Source organism: Camellia sinensis, chromosome 12 (assembly GCF_055761805.1).
Source record: "Camellia sinensis isolate YWXY chromosome 12, ASM5576180v1, whole genome shotgun sequence".
In the NCBI taxonomy this organism is placed as follows: Eukaryota; Viridiplantae; Streptophyta; class Magnoliopsida; order Ericales; family Theaceae; genus Camellia; species Camellia sinensis.
This window is the reverse complement of record NC_138972.1, coordinates 97,963,259-97,983,541: the sequence shown is the minus strand read 5'-3', so window position 1 is coordinate 97,983,541 and position 20,283 is coordinate 97,963,259. Positions and strand designations below refer to the sequence as shown.

Genomic DNA, 20,283 nt, shown 5'->3' with positions numbered 1-20,283 from the left:
ATTTACGTCGTTCGGCCCAATGTCTACGTCCACGGAAGAAAAAGAGAATGCACTATAACAGAGCAAAAATACAAAACAGGAGAGGAGGAGTATTTCACTCTCTCTACTCAACTTAGAGCTCTCATACATTTCTCACAACCCTCTCTTTTTCTTCACTAATAATCCACTCAGCTCACAACTCTCCCTATTTATACACAACAGGACAGCCAAGTTCATCTGTATTTTTGACAGGTTTGACAGTATCACCAGTAACAAGACGCCACAACTTCTTCCTTTTGAGAAAACTAGACATGGCTTGAGCCCAAACAGTGTAATTAGAACCATCAAGAATGATGGAGACTGGTTGGGCCATGTCAGAACGATCCATAGAAAGCAACAGAAAAAATAAAAAGGTTTTTTTTTTTAAGGGGAAAATTAAATTTAACAGTAGCAAAGAAATAAGAGAATGAGTGGGGTTCATCAAAGCAGCACACATTAGCAGGAAAGGCGCAGAATATAGCTGATGTGGAAGCTGACGGCGCAAACATCAGAGAGCAGGAGGCTAACACGTAGGACTGACGTCAACAAAAGGACAGAGGTACGCAGAGAAGGTGCGTGCGGCGCGTGGAATTACGCGCAGAAGTTGAGGCAGCGCATGGGAGCTCGTGAAGGGTCAGTTGGCCTTGATTTTTGCAATGTTGCACTCCTAGTAATGAGAGGAAGAGTTTGATGTATTCAAAAGTTGATTTCAACAACTTTGGTTACTGGGCAGGTTGAGAAGCATAAAGACGACGTGTTGCTAAACTATGTGTAGTAGATGGAGCAGTATTTGTGTACTGCACGAATCAAGAGGATCAAGGATTTTGACCTAACTTTGATACCATGAAAGCAGAATATTCATATGAGAAGAAACAGAAGAGAGAAAAGAGATTGTATTCAATTGATGTCTTTACAACACAAAGCTATGGGTATCATAATTCAAAATCGGGGTATCGGGTAACGTAACGGTATCAATCGCAGAGTATCGGTATCAGTAGTATCGACCTGTACGTATCGGGTATCGGGCGTCGCGGCTGTGAAATTTCAAAAATCATTAGCAATCTCTCTAAAACTCAATTTTATGCATTTTTTTTTTGACTCTTTTAACCTTAATTCATCACATTTTAATCAAAATTTTGATATATAGAGGCACTTTTGACTAATTTTCAACTAAATGATATGTATTTATTTTAGTCTCAAGCTTTTATTTGGCATATATGTTAAACTTTCAATATAAAATTGATGTGAAAATATTTTTTTACTTATTTTCAACAATGAAATACTTCCACATGCACAACAAATTAATAAGAGAAAGAGGGACGTGAAAATAAATCATTCGCTTTAGTCATAATCGCATACAAACAATCTACTACAAATCAACAACTCTAAAACTTAGTAATAAAAAGAATTATGTGGTGGTATAGAAGAATCTCCATATCTCACATCACTTTGATCATCACTATGAATTGGTTGGCCTATTTCTCCATATTGATATTCCTGGTAGTAGTTATTGAAAGTGCATTGATCATAAGTAGTGTTGTTGCTGCCACTGCTACTTAAAAATAAAAAATCTAAAATATTAAACCTCTTTAAAAAAAAAAAAATTGAACAATCAAACTATTGACAGACAAAAGTTTTGAAAACTGTAGTGAAAATCAGTCAAGCAGATTCAATACATGAGCCTAATTATACACTGCTACCTACCACTTAATTTATTGGTTTTAATAGGTCCATGAACAATGAGTCTAATAACTTAAAGGAATGAAGAAGTAAAATAAATATAAAACATACTCTATAGGTACATTGCTAAGAAAAAAAATATATATATATATATAAAATTATGTGCATTTAAAATATATTGAGCTTCTAAACTTATATATTGTGCATTTAAAAGCAATTGCTCCTCAGTTCTATGCCGATAAAGTTAAGGTACTAATACAATATATATATATATATATATATATTGAAGAATCATAAATATATAAAAATAAATATATATATAAATATATAAATGCTCCTAATATATATATATATATATATTTGAAGAATCATAAATATATATTAAAATATATCTCATTCCCATACCATACCAGAATATGAATAAAAAATAACCACAGAAACAGAACAAACAGAGGCAAAAATATATATATATATATATATATAAACCGAATACAACTTAACAAACATGACCTATTCAACCAAAGGAAAAAAAAAAACAGAGCATGACTTTATACAAACAGAGCAAACATAGGCAAAAATATATATATATATATATATAAACCGAACACAACTTAACAAGCAAAACATGACCTATTCAGCCAAAGGAAAAAAGACAGAGCATGACTTTATACAAACAGAGCATGAGAGAAACATACCTTCTTTTGCAGGTGCTTTTCCGGGTGCTTTGCTTTGCTCAATTATTTTTGCAGGTGCTTTGCTTTGCTTTGGTCGATTATTTTTTGCTTCGTACCGGACTGTATCAGAAATATATCGCTCACGTATCGGATTCAGGCCGATACGTAGCGGGAATCGGCTGCTACGGACGCGAAATTCATTCTCACCGGTATACCGGTGAGTATCCGACTCGGCACTCCAATATTCCGGTACGAACCGGCCGGTACGGAACGTACCAGCCAATATTTAGAACCTTGATGGGTATATATATAGGACTATGAGGAGTGTTGTTCAAGGGAAAGAATAAGAAAAGGAAAGAATAAGGGAGAGAGAGAATAAGGCAAGATTTGAACACACCTAATAGGGAGGAGTCTATAATCTAAATATGGAATACAAAGAATAATATATATATATATATCATATATTAACAATCAGAACCACCTCTTGTAAAAAGGTAAATTTTGTCTGATTTCCACCCACTTACCCACTTCACATCATTTGTCTCTTTTCATCCTTCATTTTCTACCCTTTTAAAAATTAATTAGGATGTGGTGGCAAGCGGTGGCAGGATGAGAGGAGAGGGGTGGTGGGGAAAAAGATGGCAGTGATGATTGTGGTGGTGAAGGGCTGGGTGGAATAAAAAAAATTGCATATATCACCTTTGTCTCAAATTATTTGTTCGGTATTAAAATAAAAATTTAAAAATAATATATTCTCTTATTAAATTATTTTTAAAAATTTCAATATACGGATATATTATTTATAAGTTTTTATTTTTTGTATTGGACAAACAATTTGAGACCACTTCAGTATAAAAAAAGGTTTGATTCTTTCCAAAAAAAAAAAAAAAAAAAAATCACATGATAATTGGACTATATTCATGATCAGATTATAGTTGAATATGTTGATTAAATAGTTTGGAAACTATTAATAAGTGAATGAGAAATAGACTCTAAAATACACTATTTGAGTATGGTATTAAGACGAAATTTATTTAATTTAAAATTAAACTTATTTGTTATTTATTTGGGTCAAAATTGAACTGGATTCAATACAAAATTCGAATCTGTTTAAAAGAACAATCATGTATGTTCTTTGCACCTATTCCATGGAAGAGTTATGTCTTCTTTCTGCACCTATTCCACGGAAGAGTTGTAACGCCCTCAAAATAAACCCAATATATGTATATCATCAACATGCATTATTTAAAGAAACAATCTATTAATTCGTTCATCAGAGTATTACTAAATAAAAACATTACATGTAACATCAAATTAAATGCCCTATGGGCTTACATCTTTCCAAGCCAACACTTGGACACAAATTATGAGTTCTAACTCAAATACAATTAAGGCCCTAGGCTTGATTATTTATCAAATAAAAACAAGTAACTAAAGATAGTCTTCAAATTTTAAATCCTTCCATGCTAAGTCCTGGGAGGTAGCTTATCACCTGGACCTGAAAATGATGTTCCCATAAAGGGTGAGCCACAGCCCAGTAGAAATATACTAAACCACATATAAGCAATGAATAAAGTAATAGCATTCAACAGATGGTTAACCAAGGTAATCAATTACTTCATTTTACAGTCTCATGACACTATTGTCTAAGATACGTTTTACTTTCCAACTTTATCAACATGGCTCAGAACCTGGCCAAACTTACAACAGTGAATTATATATATATCATATTCATATCCTTCCAATATCAACAAACAAATGAGACTCAAGCTCAAATCAAAACACTTCATACTTCCAGATTGATACACATTTTAGTGCTGTATCAATAAAAACACTTCTATATAAATAAGCACACGTAAAAGTGATGCTAATGGAGTCCATCCCCTATCTCCTCCCAAACAAAATTCGGTTTAGAGGTCCATCCCCTATCTTCCCCTAAACCGTGGAGTACATCCCCTATCTCCTCCCACACAAAACAATGTATGCAAATGCAATGCTCAATCAATACACGTATTTTCTGTATCAATGCAATAGTCAAAATTAATGACTTAACCAATGTGATTAGTTTCAGTTATTCCTAATCCACATGCAATGTCTACAACAATCACGACTATCCTCCACCGATAGCCCAAAACAGTTATTTCTAAACTGAAAATAACTATGTCAACAATTGAATAGACAAATGATTCAAATTATCCAACTACGCCATTTAATCAATGAATTCCCCAATTCCATGAATTTAACCATCTTTTCCCAATTCCATGAATTAATTATACAAATTAATTTAATAATACAACTAGGGTTTTCCCAAAATTCACCAAAGTATCCCCAACATATCAAAATACCAAAACTTAGAACAAAACCTATAAAATGGAGTAGGAAATCCCTACCTCGAAGAAAACAACCCAAATGGTGAAGACAGAGATGAGTGCCCAAATACCAATGTGCTCCAAATCGCCAAATGTTCAGATTAAATGAAAGCCCTCGACTCCCTCTATATTTTTAATAAAGCAACTAGGGTAGAAACACCCTCTAAATAGATCAAATCTAAGAAAGAAGGTGAGTAGGGAGAGAGAGAAGTCGGACCTAGGGTTTGGAATCAAAAGAAGATGAAAAAGACTGATCAAAACCCGCTGCTGTGTATATAAACTGGACAGGCTCGCTCGAGCGAAGACTTGGTCGCTCGAGCGACCAGACACAGAGAAGCTACGCTCGAGCCAAGGAAGCCTTGCTCGAGCCAACAACCCAAAAGCTCGCTCGAGCGAAAGAAAACTCGATCGAGTGAAGAACTCAAACCCTCAGGTCTGTAACCAGACACACGCTCGAGCGAAGGAACTATCGCTCGAGCGAAGAACGAACTAACTCGCTCGAGCGAAGAAAAGCTCGCTCGAGCCAAGAATGCAAAGCTACAGGTCCAAATCAGACGCAAACTCTCGCTCAAGCTACCAAACCCCGGCTCGAGCGAAGAACCAAAAATAACAGCTCGCTCGAGTGACAAACTCCTCGCTCGAGCGAAGATCCAAAATTCTGGACAGGAACACTTGGTTTCTAAACCCAACCAACCTGAAACAAACCTGCCCAACACATCCTATAACTCCAACTAAGAAAATATGGGACAACAACAACAATTATATAATGACAGAATCTACGGAACCTAAGTCCGGATACAGTAATCAAATGGGAAAAGACCGGGGTCGCTATAAGAGTTGTATCTCATCATAGATGTGTCTCTTTATTGAAAAGTCACCATGACTTTTCGAAGATTCACTAATTCACTTACATAAATAGACCCTCATTGCATTCATTCATAAAATGGAATTTATCTGGTGTTTCTTTTCTTCTGCACTCTGTCTTTTCTGTAAGAGAATTTTGCACAATAAGGTTTGCCAAACTTGCCGTGATAGTACTGTTTCTGCAATGTTCGATTGTTGTATCTTGGGAGACGAATGTCCAATAAAAACTCATGAGCACTATAGTCGGGGACAAATTTGTCTTAAGAAAATTGTGTTTAACACAAGCCTCGATCACATTTGGTTTCGTTTTTAGATTTTTACAATTTGTTTTGTAAGTTTTCTACTTGTCTGTAAGTATTTATGGTTCTTTGCATGTGATTTGGTTTGGTTTTACCCAAACAATTTACATTATATTCAACTTATATTTTTTTTTATATAATTTGATAATATATTTGGTGCAATGATTACGTGTTTCACACAATTCACATAATGAGTTTTTTCCTATAACTTAAGACAAATTCAGTATTATATTTTTATAGATTTCAAGTTATTTGGTTAAAATCTTGTTTCTGTTTTTATACAGACTATATTTTTTGGTTTGATTATTAAAAAAAATCTTTTATTTTATAATTCAATTAATTTGTTGTATACTGTGTGTTATCAAATATGTTTGATACGGTCAATTTGGAATTTCTTTCACCACCAAATGTGAAACATCACTTACCATCAAAGTAGGCAATTTATGTTAGCGATCCCAAATATTCGACCACACTTTTCACATGAGTGTGGGACCCACACACATTTGAATTTGTGTAAATCCTGTTAGGCATTCTTCACTGTATTTAAATTAATTAAATTCTGTTGTATACTAAACAACAACCAGAATATAAAGAAATAAAGAAAAGGAGAGAATAAGTTTGATTACAAAAATCAAACTCGAAATAAAAATAAATAAATAAATAACAGATTTTATTTTGTTACAAAAACAAAATTAAAATCTGAATAAATAAACAAATAAAAACAACACTGAAAGTAATTAAATAACTTACTTGATTTAATTTCTTCGAATTATTTTTCTGATCAAGTCCAGTGTTTAACACTGTGTCCTTAAGACAGATTCGTCCTCTCCACGGTGCTTTCAGAATTTGGACGTCTATCTCCCAGGATGAAATGATCTACCACAAACAATAGCAGCACTACTAATTGTTTGCCTTACGAACACACTAAGTGTTTACACTCTTTCTTTTGGAAATAAAATGCAGCAAGATGAAGAATAGAATTAACAGAGGTGAAATATGAAATTTCTGAATGCAAAACATCAAATGAGGGTGGTCCTATTTATAGATGTGAAGGTGGCTCTAGGATTTGAATTAAACAGGTATGTAACTCTTGGTTTTGAATTGAACAGGTATCATACCTGTTGGGTTTTGAATTCAAACAGATTTGAATTTAATTCAAACAGATAGTAAAACGGGAAGGGCCCTGTTTGGGTGTGCACTAATTCCAAAACAGTTTATTTCTATTTGAAACCGGGAATCCAAACCAATTTAATCTGAATTATGGATTTTATTTTAATAAAAAATAAAATTAAATTCAAATGTTTTTGGCCCAAAAAGATTAGAAGCCCAATCCCACACACCACGCACCCGCGCCCAAGCCCAGGCCCAGCCCAGCCCGCCCGACCGACCGACCGGACGGACGGCGGCGGCGGCGCGCGCGCGCGTGTGGTGATTTTTGGGTCCAATGGGTCTAGCCCATAACCTCTCCCTCTAAAACACTTGGGTACCCCTTGGGGCACACCCCAAGTATCTCACCCTAAGCCTTATAAACCCTTTCAAAACTTCCCACCAAATCAATGTGGGACAAACCAATTTACAACCTTAAGGAATTTCCACCAAAACTCCATTTCCATGGAGCACACTTTGGCTTCAATTTCCCATTCACTCGGTAATGGTTTTGAGCAACCAAATATACCACGTGAATCACAACGCGGCATAGAACGCGTTACCACTTTGACCCGAGTAAATCGACACTCGGGGCCTACCTAAAAATTAGACCGAACTTAGGAAAAAATTCTGGTTTTATCCAGAATTTTATAACCATTTCCAACAATCCCCCACATGAATGGAATTTGATGACAACGGAAATGCAAAAATATGCAGGCTTTAACGAAAGAGTATAAGTCGAAAATATCTTGCATCAGGATAGGTAGTTTTCGGCTTTGAACCTTCCCTAGTGATAACCTATCGGACTTACTGGCTAACCAATGGACGCGATGCCTTGAATTGTTCAGCCGTTTGTGTAAGCCAAGACAATAGATTTCACACAAAATATCCTCTAACACATCGTGGTTCTCACTGTTGTGTTCATTTTGGCCTTGAACGCACCTGGTTTTCATAAGTGTTTCTAGAGAATTTAGCCTTTTCATTCTCATAGAACCGGCCCCAGTTCAACACTCATATAGGTGATTCTTATTGTGAGTATCTCTTTATACTCGTCTTGATTTTATGCCTTAATCAAGATATAAGTAATCATTAAAAGCAAAGCTTATCCTTATACCCCTGCAGACAACATATGTTGCAGATATCACTCTCACCATAGGAATGGGTAGGAATTTTAATCCCTTGGTGATTTCTAGTGAACCATACATAACTTAGTTGTCCCTTTGAACTTAGTTCTTGGGATCTCCAGTCATATAAGTAGGGTTACCATTATGACGACTCTTATGTAATAGGCTTTAATCCCATCCCCTTCGATGAACTATACACTAGCTCTTTTGTCAAACCTTTTGTTAACGGATCCGCAATATTCTCTTTAGATTTTATATAATCTATTGAGATTATTCCGTTTGACAACAATTGCCTTACGGTATTATGTCGACGACGAATATGTCGTGACTTACCATTATACATATGATTCTGTGCCCTGCCTATTGCAGATTGACTATCACAATGAATGCAAATAGCTGGCACAGGTTTTGGCCACATTGGAATGTCTTCTAAGAAATGACGAAGCCATTCTGCTTCTTCACCTGCTTTGTCTAAAGCAATGAACTCGGATTCCATTGTGGATCGTGCGATGCACGTTTGTTTCGTGGACTTCCAAGAAACAGCAGCGCCTCCTAGAGTAAAGACATATCCACTAGTGGATTTTGAATCTTTAGTATCCGATATCCAATTGGCATCACAATAACCTTCGAGTACTGCTGGATATCGAGTAAAGTTCAAACCATGATCACGAGTAAATCTTAGATATCTAAGAACTCGAATGATCGCTTTCCAATGGTCTTCTCCAGGGTTACTAGTGTACCTACTCAATTTACTTATAGCATAAGCTATATCAGGACGAGTACAATTCATTAGGTACATTAGGCTTCCAATGATTTGGGAGTATTTTAACTGAGACACTGCATCACCTTTATTTTTTGATAAATAAAGACTGATGTCTACAGGTGTTCTAGCTAAATTCAAATCATCCTTGATAAATTTATCAAGAATTTTCTCAATATAATGAGATTGAGATAATGCATATCCGTCAGATGTTTTAGTAATTTTCATTCCTAATATAACATCTGCGACCCCCATATCTTTCATATTAAATCTTTTGTTAAGCATCTGCTTAGTTGATTTGATCATGTTTTGACTGCTTCCAATGATAAGCATGTCATCCACATAAAGACAAACTATGACATATCCTTGGTCAGTGTTTTTAACATAGACGCATTTGTCACATTCGTTTATCTTAAACCCATTAGTAAGCATTGCATGATCAAATTTTTCATGCCATTGCTTAGGTGCTTGTTTTAATCCATAAAGGGATTTTACAAGTCGACAAACTTTCTTTTCTTGCCCTAATACTACAAACCCTTCGGGTTGTTCCATATAGATTTCTTCATTTAGATCACCGTTTAAGAAAGCTGTCTTAACATCCATTTGATGTATTTCTAAATTAAACAACGCTGCTATAGAAATAAGCATGCGAATGGATGTTATTCTTGTCACAGGGGAATATGTGTCAAAATAGTCCAGACCTTCCTTTTGTCTGTAACCTTTAACAACAAGTCTTGCTTTATACTTGTCAATTGAACCATCTGCTTTCATTTTTCTCATTTATATCCAAGAGGTTTAGAACCTGGTGGAAGATCCACCAATTCCCAAGTATGATTCTGCATAATGGATTCAATTTCATTATTAGCAGCCTCTTTCCACAAAGGTGCTTCAGGACCTGTCATTGCTGCCTTAAAGCTTTGAGGTTCATTTTCTAACAAGTATGTCAGAAAATCTGGACCAAAGGATTTTGATGTTCTTGCTCTCTTACTTCGCCTAGGTTCATCATTAGTTAAATCCTGTTGGTCGAGACTATTACTAGTCTCTTGTGTTTGATTGTCATTAGTCTCTTGACTTTGTGTACAATCATAAGTTCTTTTCTGTGAACTTAATTCCTGTCCTTTCTTGTAAGGAAAGACATGTTCAAAAAAACACAGCATTCCTTGACTCTATAATAGTGTTCACATTTATATCAGGTATATCTGATTTATAAGTCAGAAACCGATATGCACTACTATTCTGAGCATAACCAATAAACACACAATCTACTGTTTTTGGTCCTATCTTAGTCTTTTTAGGAACAGGTACTTCAACTTTTGCCAAACACCCCCACACTTTTAAGTATTTGTAGGAAGGTGGTCGACCTTTCCACAATTCATAAGGAATGCTTTTGGTTTTCTTGTGGGGTATTCTATTAAGAACATAATTAGCAGACAATATTGCTTCCCCCCACAAGTTCTGTGGTAAGCCTGAACTTAGTAACATGGCATTCATCATTTCTTTTAGGGTTCTATTCTTCCTTTCAGCAATTCCATTTTGCTGTGGAGAATAAGGTGCTGTAGTTTGGTGAATAATGCCATGTTGTGCACAAAATTCATTTAATGGTGCATCATATTCACCACCCCTATCACTTCTAACCATTTTAATGGTTTTACCAAGTTGATTTTCAACTTCTGTTTTGTAGAGTTTAAACATTTCTAAGGATTTATCTTTACTTCTAAGTAAATAAACATAACAATATCTTGTGCAATCATCGATAAATGTTATGAAATACTTTTTGCCACCTCTAGTTTGAATAAACTTTAAATCACATACATCAGTGTGAATTAATTCTAGAGGTTCGGTTTTTCTTTCAACCGATTTAAATGGAGCCTTAGTTAGTTTCGCTTCTACACAAATTTCACATTTATGATTAGGATTAATTTCAAACTTTGGTATATAATCTAAACCAATTAATCTACGCAAAGCATCAAAATTCACATGTCCTAATCTACCATGCCATAAATTTGACTCAAGAATATAAACAAAAGATGTGTTATTCTTATTCATAGCAACTTTCGGTACAACTGTCATTACATTTAACTTAAAGAGACCATCACTCATGTATCCCTTACCAACATACATACCACTCTTTGTTAATACAAACTTATCAGACTCAAATACAAGCCTAAAACCATTTTTACTTAACAAAGACCCAGAAACTAAATTCTTCCGGATGTCAGGTACATGTAGTACGTTGTTGAGGGTCAATTCTTTCCCTGATGTCATCTTCAAGATTACTTTCCCTTGTCCAGCCACAGTAGAAGTAGAAGAATTTCCCATGAAAAGTTGTTCACCATTTGCTGCCTCATTGTAGGTAGTGAACATCTTCTTGTCCGCACATATGTGACGAGTTGCTCCAGTGTCAACCCACCACTCTTTGGGATTTCCAACCAAGTTAGCCTCAGACACCACAGCAGAAAGGTTGATGTCATTCACTCCGTCAGAGATGTAATCCAATTCTGTTACATTGGCCTGATTGGTGGTCTTCTTACTTGTACTTCCATGATTCTTTTTAGGGCGGCGGCAGTCAGAAGCTCGATGTCCAGTTTTGCCACAGTTATAGCATTTTCCTTTGAACTTCTTGCTACTATCGCCTTGTTTAGGACCATCTCCAGTAAACTTCCTCTTTTTGTTATGTGGTTTATGAACTTGTTCAACCACATTAGCCTTGGATTCAATGGGATTTTTCCCATTCCTCTTTTCAGCCTTTCGGTTATCTTCTTCAATTCTTAATCTTACAATCAATTCATCCATAGTCATCTCTTTGCGTTTATGTTTTAAATAATTTTTGAAATCTTTCCAAGCCGGTGGTAACTTTTCCACTAAAGCAGCGACTTGGAATGACTCGCTAAGAGACATACCTTCTGAATGAATATCATGCAAAATTATTTGAAAACTTTGAACTTGAGATATTACCGTTTGGGAGTCTACCATAACAAAGTCCAGAAATTTACCGACGACAAATTTCTTCGTGCCGGCATCTTCTGTCTTGTATTTCTTCTCCAAAGAATCCCACAATTCTTTTGCTGTTTTCAGAGGACTGTATACATTATACAGCATATTGTCAAGGCCATTTAGGATGTAGTTTCTGCACAGGAAATCTGAATGTTTCCAAGCATCTACAGCGGCAACAACTTGCCGATCACTTTCACCCTCTTTAAGTGCTGGAGCCTCTTCATGGAGAAACCGGGCCAAATTAAGAGTTGTAAGATAGAACAGCATCTTCTGCTGCCATCTCTTAAACTCGGTACCATTAAATTTTTCCGGTTTTTCTCCATGATTGATTGGTACATGAACATGGTTCTGGATAGGGACCGATGTAGGTGTAACAATAGGAGTACCACTGCCAGATGCAGTTTCAGTTGTAGTAGCCATAATCTCTGATTACAAAAATCAGAAAATATTAAAACACAAATTAATTTTCTAGTTACTAAAACCAGAAAATAATTATAACAACAAAATAATTTTATTTTCCTTGTTACTAAAACTAGAAAAATAAAATATCACAAGAATTTTCTGTAATACCAAATAATATTCTGAATTGTTAATGACACCAGTATCGTACTACTAGTAGTTGTCAAAGAAAAGAGACAGTATATTACTACTATCTGTCAAATAGCATAAATCACTATTTGTTTTTCCAACCAGAATATTAATTTGAAAACACAGAAAATTAAATACAATGAAGATACCCAAAAAGGAGTCTGTCTTAAGATTGTAGGACAATCTTCACTGTATTTAAATTAATTAAATTCTGTTGTGTACTAAACAACAACCAGAATATAAAGAAATAAAGAAAAGGAGAGAATAAGTTTGATTACAAAAATCAAACTCGAAATAAAAATAAATAAATAAATAACAGATTTTATTTTGTTACAAAAACAAAATTAAAATCTGAATAAATAAACAAATAAAAACAACACTGAAAGTAATTAAATAACTTACTTGATTTAATTTCTTCGAATTATTTTTCTGATCAAGTCCAGTGTTTAACACTGTGTCCTTAAGACAGATTCGTCCTCTCCACGGTGCTTTCAGAATTTGGACGTCTATCTCCCAGGATGAAATGATCTACCACAAACAATAGCAGCACTACTAATTGTTTGCCTTACGAACACACTAAGTGTTTACACTCTTTCTTTTGGAAATAAAATGCAGCAAGATGAAGAATAGAATTAACAGAGGTGAAATATGAAATTTCTGAATGCAAAACATCAAATGAGGGTGGTCCTATTTATAGATGTGAAGGTGGCTCTAGGATTTGAATTAAACAGGTATGTAACTCTTGGTTTTGAATTGAACAGGTATCATACCTGTTGGGTTTTGAATTCAAATAGATAGTAAAACGGGAAGGGCCCTGTTTGGGTGTGCACTAATTCCAAAACAGTTTATTTCTGTTTGAAACCGGGAAGGGCCCTGTTTGGATGAACAAAAAATCCAAACCAATTTAATCTGAATTATGGATTTTATTTTAATAAAAAATAAAATTAAATTCAAATGTTTTTGGCCCAAAAAGATTAGAAGCCCAACCACACACCACGCACCCGCGCCCAAGCCCAGGCCCAGCCCGCCCGGACGGACGGCGGCGCGCGTGGTGATTTTTGGGTCCAATGGGTCTAGCCCATAACCTCTCCCTCTAAAACACTTGGGTACCCCTTGGGGCACACCCCAAGTATCTCACCCTAAGCCTTATAAACCCTTTCAAAACTTCCCACCAAATCAATGTGGGACAAACCAATTTACAACCTTAAGGAATTTCCACCAAAACTCCATTTCCATGGAGCACACTTTGGCTTCAATTTCCCATTCACTCGGTAATGGTTTTGAGCAACCAAATATACCACGTGAATCACAACGCGGCATAGAACGCGTTACCACTTTGACCCGAGTAAATCGACACTCGGGGCCTACCTAAAAATTAGACCGAACTTAGGAAAAAATTCTGGTTTTATCCAGAATTTTATAACCATCCCACCCCATGTGAAAGGTTTGGTAGAATATTTGGGATACATAGCATTTTTCAACACGAATAGTTTTGGTTTTGGTTCTCATGTATGTGTTATTTTCTATAATCACAATTATATGAAAGTCACACTACGCATACTTTTTTGCAAGTATTTATCCCGTAGTTGTAATTGGAAGAACCATTTTTAATATATTTGTGGCAAACCTTAAGGATTGATTTGAATCTATGTATCAGAATATGAGTTTACAAATTTCAGTATTTTTTGGTTAAGTTTATAGCAACAAAAATTTCGTATTTACAAATTTCGTGTTTGTTTATGGGTTTAACATTTTTTTTTTTTTAATCTGTTGAATAAATTGTGCATGTTATCGTCTAATATTGGTTAGTTTTTCTATGATTAGTTTGATATGACTTGCAGATATATGAAATTTTGATTATAAATATTTGTAGTGATTGTCTTACAGATGGTAGGCATTGTTTTGAGTGATAGAATTTTTATAAGAATAGTTGCAACTACTCTATTCGTGACTTTTGAAATTTTCAAATTTAGACTATTTCATGTTATTGGGAAAATTGATATATTGGCTCTGTAAATGAATTAATTTTAGTATTTTTAATTAATTTGGAATGAGTTTTTATGACATTATGTTGCCATAAAATTTTTAGAAAGGAAAAAAAAATTCTGACTGATTTAATTTCAGTGCTATGTCTAGGATTTAAATAAAATTTATTTAAAAGTTTGTAAAATTGTTAAGTAATTTGATTGTGATGATGATATTACCGTTGAATCACTCCTAGAGTATTATATGAAAAGGTATATTTCATTTGTAAATATTTGCATATAGTCATTGTAAACATGATGATTTAAGTAGTGGTGTTGTTCCATTTAATTGGAAGTAGATTGAGAAATCTTTTGTATTGACTATTCTTTTATTAAAAATCAATTTGAAAGCTATTTTTTAAGTAACTTTGAGTATTGTGACATAAGTTGTCATCAATTATTATAAAACTTGTGAAGTAGAGTTGGTTTATATGTTTTAGTGAGCAGTCAAGTATGTCAAAGTTACATAAATGTTTGTTGCACTAAGAATTAACCAAAAAGGAAGAGTAAATAGTTACTCATGTGTGTGTTTCTCTCTTGGATTTGATGAGATAATTTAATTTTCTTTTGCCATAAATATAATAAATTTTCTTAATCTATTTGCATCGTTAGAATAGTCACCGTCACTAAAAAAATTTAAATATGATGATTTAAACAGTAATTTTGTTTATTCCACGAGTCGTAGTAAACAACAAGGAATAATGCATGGTGAACGAAATATTATTTGACAAAAGTATTGTGAGTAAGTTATAACATCTAAACAGTATTTTAGACAAATTAAGTTGAGATTGTAACTGTAAATCAAAGTATAAAAAATGCAGCGGATAAAATATTTAGATCATACCTTTAGATGATAGAATCTCGTGGGTAAATCACGTGCTTCCAGAATCTTTAGATGAACCAACCCAGCAGTGAAGTGATATTATAGAATGAATATCACCCACACAAATCACAGTGCAAATGACTTGATCGTTGTTTTGGTGAGAGAGTCAGTATATGGGTAAAACTCAGATCATACGTTGTTTAACTCTTAATCACCCATAACCCATATACCAGATATATAATGTATTATTATTATCTATCCATATCAGTTAATGGAGATAATGTCTGTATCCTGAGTGGTTATCCTAAATAGGTTTGAATTCAATTTCAAAACCTATTTGGATAAGGTTCAAATTCAAATTCAAATGTTCATGCCACATGGGCGCCCATTACTAACATCTCCCACTCGCACATGAGTTGGCATGACACTGCCACATCTCTATCTCAATCTCCCCAAAAATGAACAATCTCATACTAGCCACTGCACCGTGCGACTGCTGAGAACACCTGCATGTGGGAGCTCTGTACTAGAAACTCAAAATGAGCCAGCATAGAGACATCAACCCAAAAAGAACAGAAATAGTGTCTCATATACCCCAGACCTATCTAATTACACCGGTCCAAAAAACATCTCTAATCCCTCAAAAAGAGCATGTTTGACCCTCTCAATTCTTGCAATATATTCACACTCAATTCGCCTCTCATACAGAGCGATATGAGTTGCCGGCAGTGAATATACAACAGTGGTGTAATACTAGATGATCTTCCCTTTGTACTCATGCCATTTAGTTTAGGATTGACCGCTTTCCCAGTGATGTCCCTTAAGACCGAATCATGCATGACCGCAGGCAACATACCAAAGTAGCAGAACATCAACCCCTTACCTCATCTTGGTTGTAACCAAGGCGACATGTATAGTGGATTATTTAAGCCTCTCTTGGCTCCAAATAAAAATAAACCACTAGTCTCAACCTTGCTCGCTCCTAAGCGCCAAGGGCGATTGCTCGTGTGAGTGAGCCAATCTTGCCTGCTGACATCATCATCTGCTAATCATTATGACACAAACCATAATAGTGTCAACATCCCATCATCTCAAAATAAGTGATCGATTTAAAAAAACGACCACAGCTTGCGCAATTATAGATTCCAAACATAAGCCATATCAGCACCTCTTGCGATAAGTATATACAACGGAATCCACCATGTGCGCCTCACATGAAATGATTTAAGATCACTACCTCTTGTGCAATAACCTCTCTAAAGATATTTTTGGTGACCAATTTGCGTTCATTCTTAATGCGCCCAACTAGCGCAGATGCGCCTAACTAGCGCATTGAATCTTACAAGGAGCAAATTAATATGCTTCTAGTAAAGCATTTTATCCACAGTCTAATGAGCAAGGTCAATGTCTAAACAACTCAGTTAACCATTTATCAAAGATAACACTTATCATGCCGAATACGCCCACATAGCGTACTTTAGGCTCCCACAACAAAGAAAAGATCAAGGAATATAGGTCATCTGTTTCTCCCAAAGACAATCTAAGGATTCACTCAATAGCTAAGGCTCTGGCTTTTACCGATAGGTAAGTCAATGGGTTTGCAATTTTGCATCTAGAATCATTCTAGGATATTCCTTATGTAAGTCATCGAAGACAAACCGAGAATTTTCCTAAAACAATCCCTAAGGATCGTACATCCGAGCATATGAATTACATCACCCATGTCCGTCATATCTAAAATGGAGGACTGTCCACCCTAGGTGGCGACAACCTTTTAAATTCCTGGCTCATAATGACTAAGTAAGGAAAAAACTTCTTTTGGACTATTGATCATGCCTCAGTGGTCTTCATCGATCATCGTTGGCCTATCATGGCTTGACGAAATCTAAGAACCACTGTTCGGATAACTGCTTTAGGTTGTAAAAGATTTATTGGAACTAGCAGCCTTTTTGCGTTCCTAACTTTTCACCATAAAAGCAGAAGGTAAATCCTTACGGATCTACTTATCCAATTCTCTAATGAAAAATCGGGTCACAATGTCCACAAATCAATGTTTCGAACTTATGTCAATCATAGCCTAAGTCAAAATAACCTCACTCCCCAGGAGGAAGTCTTCTCATGGTCTACACTTTCCTCAATGGTGCGACCATTCGGTATCTAGTGAGCCTTATGCCTCAACAATGACTATCCAAATTACGCATAACTTTATAACAGTTTTTGCGTCATAATGGAAAGTCAACCAAATTATAAAAATGGTTAATCCTCAAAGACTTTGTCTTTAACTGCGCAACATTGATCCACTTTCTAAAAACGGGGGACTAGAGCCTTTGGCATTATCCTAGGCTCTTTATCATCTTGCGGAGCATTCATGAATGTTTCCCTCTCAATCACCCAGTGATGACGTGGAAAATTTTCACATTCGCTACCACGCAACTAAGAATGTAGAGTATTTTTCTCTAATGGAGTAATCCATTAGTAGGCACATCGCTCCCACTGTCCCTAGGATATTGGAAATTTCTTTCCATTCTCAACTAGGCTACATAGAGCGCTATGCTTGGAATTCTCCATCTTATAGAGTTCCAAAAACTCTATTCACATCACCTTTACTAATAAAACTTTATATGACTTAGTTACACTACCACAAAGCTGCTTACCTATATGCACATGACCCGGAGGGTTTGCATGACCGCATACAATAATGCGCCACACGACCCTTTGTGTTTACATGACAGCATACAATAATGTACTATAGAACCCTAGGTCTGAACTTCGCAATCTTATGAGAAGTAAAATAAAGATAAGTTGCTTAACGGTTACAGATCGCCCATAGATGGCTCTCCGCTAACCCATTACTCAAATGGAGTGTAAAATCTGATATGGAGGGCACTTAGTTAGGGATATAGGCAACAAACTAGTGCAATTTCCAATTGGGAAACATTTTGCGCCATTATCCACCTAACATTAACAATATTTAATTCCTTATCTCTACTAGACAATTGTGTTGTTGAGTACTAGGAATAATCAATTTTCTAAGCATCCATCTCTCTTCACAGAGTTTTCTAAAAAAATAACTCAAATAGATACTCGCCACCTTGGTCAAAACTAAAAGCATGAAAGCTGTTATCTAATTGATCTCAACCTCATATGTGCAATGTCAAAAATCATCTCAAAACTTTTGACTTATGGGAGATCAAATAGTCTTGACTCAGATGCGTATCGTAATCTATAAATGTGTCGAGATTGAGGCTTAGCTATCATACCCTCACACATATCTAGTCACAAATATCATAGTGGACTAAATGCGCCAATACAAATGACCTTCTACGGCTTTCCTACTTACTTGTGTGCACCCATTGCGAACAAAGTTACACATTCACATGAGAGCAGGATGTCATAAGCGAGTGGGCTCGAGAAGGCCTACTCAAACCATCGTGTCATCATCTCATTAATGTGATTAAGTATAATAAGCCACTGGTTCATGACCAATGTCATAAACTAATTCCAATCATCTTAATGTGTGAGTTCTCGAAGACAAGTTTTAAAAAGTTTAGGCCCAACTAGGTAATGACTCACAACTAAGTCATATTCACTAGATCATAAAAGGGATGTCATGGAGATATCAAGTGCGCCTAAGTCGCAAATTTAACTAGTAAGTGCTAATCCCCTGCACCTTCAAGTCAATTTTATTCTCCATACACTTTACTGCATCTAGTTGAAAGATGACGATACTCTTCTTGCCATCTCTATTTCTCGCTTCATAGTTACTTGCAATTAATTCTACTATCCACTAGAAGGAGAGAATAAGTTATCAATCTATGACAGCTCCTGAAGTAACTTAAACGCGAATTAGGCTGAAGAGTCTAATTCAACACAATGCTCTCACAAGCGATGCGTCAAATTTTTAGAGTCATAACAACCTTGTCAGCCTTGACCTTTTCATTACTATGCTGCAACGTTTGCGCTTAGTGGTAAATGTTATTCAAAACGTTAGCCTAGCTAAGGAATCATACAAAGAAGCCCCTCTTCATCTCTCACACTTCAAGTGTGGAAACAGTAAGTGTCCTGACTAAGACAAGTCGGCAATGCTAATAGATTTTGCAGCCACTAAGCGCTAATCTTTTCACTTAGTGTTAATAGATTTTGCAGCTTCTAAGCGCTAATCTTTTAACTTCACGTGATATTTCAACGCACACTATTATAGTGCATGAAATTTTGCTCCATCCATTCTCAATAATTGGGTAGAGAGCAAAATACTGCTCATACTGGCTACTCGTCTTACACTTAATGACTAATTTATTTAAGCTCGCATTTCTTGGATGAGGTGACTCTTAAATGTTACTTCATCCAATGATGTAACATTATTTACAAGTCAAATTACAAAGTCAATCCGCGCAGCTCAATAGTCAAGATCATATACAGATCTATTGAGGGCTTACTAATTTTATAACTCCAAAACTCGCCAACCAAAACTACGTAGCGTGCCGCTAACCATAGCGCACACATTAGTTTTTATTATGCCAAATAAGGCAACAAAAACACGGCGACTTTGAGTCATGTTTCCTTACTTTGGCTCAATTAAGACTTGACCTAAAGTCTCCAAGACTTTTGCTCATCTAAAGAATGGGATTATATTGTTCACATTAGAACATCTTTACTAAGTCTAGGTCAACCAATTAACTTCCATAAGCTAAGTCAATTTAGAGAGAAATTCGCATTGGGATTAATTTGATTAGCATAATATAATTTTGCCACAAAAATCTAAATTAAATAGTGACAATATTACACAAGTCGCAAGATCGAAAATCCGCTATGCTCGTAATCATCTCTTGCGCCACATGTGACAATTATCCAAAATTTAATTTAATTCATGCGCAAAATATTGGTTTTCGGGAGTAAACCTACGAAGATTTCTCTCAACCG

General features: G+C 35.5%; 1 pseudogene; it reads right to left on the bottom strand.

Annotated features, from left to right (window-relative positions):
* The window catches only part of LOC114259796 (glucan endo-1,3-beta-glucosidase pseudogene), a 34,615-nt pseudogene that overhangs the window by 2,258 nt on the left and 12,074 nt on the right, over positions 1–20,283 (bottom strand).